Raw genomic sequence first — 4,935 nt, forward strand, 5'->3', positions numbered from 1 at the left:
TATTATCCTCCCTGTTAATCATTACTTGAAACAGTATATTTTTCCAAAGTACTCTCTTCAAAGCAACCTGATGATATCATCCTTGATATACTAATACGGCTCAGTGAACTTGTGTAGGCATCTCTGAAACAATGGGCGGCTAAATAAATTGTAAGGACGTTAATTAATTTTGACCCTCTGGGAAAAACAAAATTCTTTATGAGACAGCCAACAGACTCAAAGAGCCTGTGGTCTATTTCCAAACATCTCAACGCTGCTGTTAATTAAAACTGTATTTATGGATCTTTTCACTTATTGTTACCAAGATGAAGAATTAGATCCATAAGGAGAACATTTTCAATGCCCATCACAGGTCTATTTATGAGTCTTTTTGGAGCCATTGGGGATCTTGTAGAGGAAAACTACAGACATTAATTCACTCTCGTGTGTGCATGAATAGCATTCAGGCTTAGCGTATATACAGGCTTTAATGGCAAGAGTGACATTTGGGGGACATGAACTAACGAAGTTATAAAACAAAAGCTGCTGTCTCCTTTTTTTTCTTTCTTCACAACTTTATTTTCTTTTTCATGGTATAATTGACCATATCCACAATTAAACTCTAATTATCTGGAAGGATAGGAATCACATTTTTTTGCTATTTTTAAATTCCTCCCAGCATATAAGACGGAAAAGCACTTGATAATACTTGTGTAGGTCTCATGTTACCTGTCTGTGTCCTTCTGTGTTTATTAACAGCAAAGTATCTTGCATTAATTAATGCAATAAGCATTTCCTGAGTGCCTACTAAATATACAGTGTGTTGGTAGCTGAGGATATGAGTCAAGGAGATGATTGTAAAGTAACTGGGATGCAATCTGCTGCCTGATATAACCTCCAGGAGGTTACTGTTGTGCAATTGTATATTCACAACACAAGGTCAAAAAATATCCCAAAATAGCCTTAGTGATACTAATGCTATAGTGTGCATAATGACAGTTGAAAGTACTAAGTGCTCAACAAATATAACTTACTTGATACTTGGGTTGAAAGAGCCCTGTAGGCAAGGCAGGTGATAACTATACTTCCTTTTGAGTAGATAGTGCAAATATTATTATTATTACTAGGGATGAAGAACAAGAAAAGCTAGATGACTTGCCTAAGCCTATGTAATGAACAACAAAGCCAGAACTGAACACTTGGCATATGGAGGCTCATCCAAGCACACTTCCCGGAAGCATGCTTTGTCCTTAATATACACTCACTATTGTGTTGTTTACTATAGGAAAGTGTTAGGAAATAATTTAGGAGTTTAAATTTAGGAGTTTACTATTAGATCATTTTATAAATCATGATACATCAAGCTCTGCCTCAATCTCCTTCCTCTATATTTAGGGCCATTTTCCTCTCTTTCAGTCTAGGTGATATTACCGTCTCACTCTGGCCTCTGATAGAGTAGAGGGAGACCCTCCTATTCCTTTGCTTGGGACTGTTGGGGTTGGCGGAGGATATGGATTTAGAGATATCCAGCCCTCACTCACAGTTTACCAGACTGCTCACTTTGATCATACTTGCATACACTCATGCACACACACACAACTCACACACACACATGCATATACACAATACACACACACACACAAAAGAAATAATTACTGTAACACATTTTTTAAATCATTACATTTAAAATCCAATCACTGTACCAGCAATTTTTGAGATATTTCAGGAAGCTGGGGAGGAGGCCAATGGGAGCAGAATGGATGGATAAAAACAGCAGAAATTCCAGCCCACGGGAACGTGGTTCACTGTAGGTCTTCCAAGAAAGCTACATAGATATTCTAAGATCAAAGTAAGAACTGTCCTGGACAGAATTGTGTACCCCTAAAATTCATATGTGGAAGCCCTAATGCCCAGTGTGACTATATTTAGAGATAGGGCAGAAAGGTAATTAATGAGGTCTTCAGTTTAGTCCTGAATCCAATAGGACTGATGTCCTAAAAAAAAGAGGAAGGGGAACCAGGGACGTGTACACACAGAGGAGATAAAGAGAAGCCTCTAAGCCAAGGAGAGAAATCTCAGGAAAAACCAACCCTGTCTGCACCTTGATCTTAAACTTTTAGACTCCAGAACTGTGAGAAAATCACTTTCTGTTGTTTAAGCGGCCCAGTCTGTGGTATTTTGTGATGGCAGGTCAAACTGACTTCTACAAATACCAAAAGGTTGTGAAGAATTCTTCGGAGTAACTCCCTAGAAACCAGCACTGAGATCACCTGGCAGAGATGGGAACTTGACCCCACCCCTTACATTCCCTCTTATGCTCACAGTTAAATCAGAGAACTGCCATGTAAAGACGGTCAGACATCTGTCTGGGAAGAGATTATCATAAGATACTTATAGCCTAAAAAAAGAGGCACAGTCATGTGTGGAGTTATGTGGGATCAATACTGTAGGTTTTCAGGGGGAAATAAAGATAACTCCAAGAGTTAAAAAGTGGAACATTAAGGGGAGTTTGAGTGGCTCAGCTGGTTGGGCCAGTAACTCTTGATTTTGGCTAGGGTCATGACATCACGGTCATGAGATTGAGGACTATATCTGGCTGCATGCTTAACATAGAGTCTGCTTGAGATTCTCCATCTCTTCTCCTTTTGCCCCTCCCCTGTTTGCACTCAGACATTCTCTCTCTTTCTCTAGAATAAATAAATAAATTATTTAAAAGAAAAATTGGAGCATTGCAGTTTGCTTGCATGCTTACTTAGCCCTTGGCCACACCACCAAAGAAAGTGGTTCTCAAACTTGGCTGCATATCTGAATCCTCTGAAGAGTTAAAAAACCAACCAACCAACCAAACAAACAAACAAAAAAACCCTTAATTATCTGGATCCACCCACTAAGATCCTGATTTCATTGGTTAATATTGTGGTCTGGGCATCAAGATTTTTAAGAATTCCTCATACGATTTTAGCATGTAGCTTAAGTTGGGGAAGCTTACATCCCCAGCCCACCTATACAGCACCTGCTTTTCATTCTTCCAAGGGAGAAGCCTTTCAGGAAAACAGTTCTGTATAACAGCAGTGGAAATTCTTTCAAGTTGCCTACACTAAGCAACAAAAGCCTTCATTCAGAAGTTTCAGTGAATTATCAAGAATCCACCAGGCAATTAAAGACAGCCAACATCATGAAAGAGAGAGATGGGGCTGTGAAAAGAGAACATTTATCCCTGGAGGAAATGGATAACTCCGTGTAATGGATATTTGTTCTATTTTCTTCTTGCTGTTTAAAAAACTGTTGCTGTGTTTATTTAATATTGAACCGTAGGAACCCCATCTCACCCAGCTTCTCATAAATAGGATGAAAGTTGGCATTTCAGATGCATGCCTGCAAGGCTCATTATCCATCTCTTTTACCCCAGCACACTTTATATGACTATAACCATTTTTATATGCAGAATGATAGAAAAATGTAGGGACATCTATATAATATCTCTGTAATATTCCAACAAGTATATCTATATTGATATATCTTAATATAAAATATGTGTCCTGTTGACCAAAAATTTAATTAAAATATGGAAATATTTAAGTATGAAATGCTAGTTATGAAAAATTTAATCCTAATCTTATAGAAACATATACTGATGTGGTGAAAGTAGATGTAATTTGATATCTGGATTACTTTCAAATTAGTGTTGTTAAGGATGTAGGTGGTAATACAGGAGAAACAAAATTGACTGTGGGTTGAAATTGTTGAAGCTGGCTCTTAGGTAGGTGGAAGTTCATTATACTATTCTTTCTACTTTGGTATAAATGTGAAACTTACCAGAGAGATGTTTTAAAAATTATTCCCTCAATAAGAACTGGGTAGTCAGAAAACACCAAGAGAATTGTCAACAGGGAGAAGTAAAGATTCAAAAATGATAATAATAAAAATAATATCTTCTCTAGATATTCAAATGACACTGAGATATATCAAAGGATTTAATTTGTAAATCCGTCTTTTATTTTATCTAATCATTTAATAATACACTAGAATTTATTATGATACCAGTTCTGAATAGATTTCTATTTAAAGTTGGATATTTTTGGTTACACTAAGGGGAGTTAATTCCTAATGTACCATAATAATACTAATCACAATAAAGACTGAGAAGAGTATTAAGAGGAAACATGATTTGTGTGATGCTTCAGCCACCACTTTAAAGATCTATGTGATGAAATGGAAGGTAAAATGATTTGAATTGGCATGGTGAAAAAATGTTTTTTTCTCCATTCATTCATTTAACAAATAATTATAGAGTTAATTTTTGCCAGCTACTACTTTAGATACTTAGAACACATGTAGATCAAATGAGAGAAGGATATCCGCCATCTCGTGGCTAACATTGTAGCAGAGAAGGATAGAAAATCAGTATCAAGTAATATAAATTAAAAAAATGTATAGTTTGTTGGAAATTGGTAAGTGCCATGGAGGAAAAAGGAAAAAGTAGAGCAGTAAAAGAAGGAACAATCAGGAGCCAGTGCCAATGAGGGGTGGTTTAGAAGTTATGGGGGGTACAGAGAGGAGGTAAGTTAAGGAAATTTTCATGTTTAGCCACTGGAAGGAGGGGTCTTGCATTACTTGTTTTCAGTTTTATGAAGGGTTGAATGGATGTTGAATAGTTGCTCTTCTTATCCATTCACTCAAATCCAAACAAAATATTTTTTTTCCAGACAAAGAGAAATTTCAGAGGGATCTAGAGAAAGGGAATTAATATCAGTCAAATGTTTTCTAAGAGTCAGGCAGTGTACAAGGAAATATACATGTTGTCTCATCTAACCTTTTAAAACATTGTGACATGGAAGATACTAAATTCTTAGGTTAAAAAATTCGATCAAGTCATGGGCATGACTGAGTAGGATTTGAATATGAAAATCTGATTCAAAAGACTTTGTTCTATAGCCTCCACTGTCCAACATAACA

The sequence above is a fragment of the Vulpes vulpes genome, chromosome 2, assembly GCF_048418805.1.
Source record: "Vulpes vulpes isolate BD-2025 chromosome 2, VulVul3, whole genome shotgun sequence".
NCBI lineage: Eukaryota > Metazoa > Chordata > Mammalia > Carnivora > Canidae > Vulpes > Vulpes vulpes.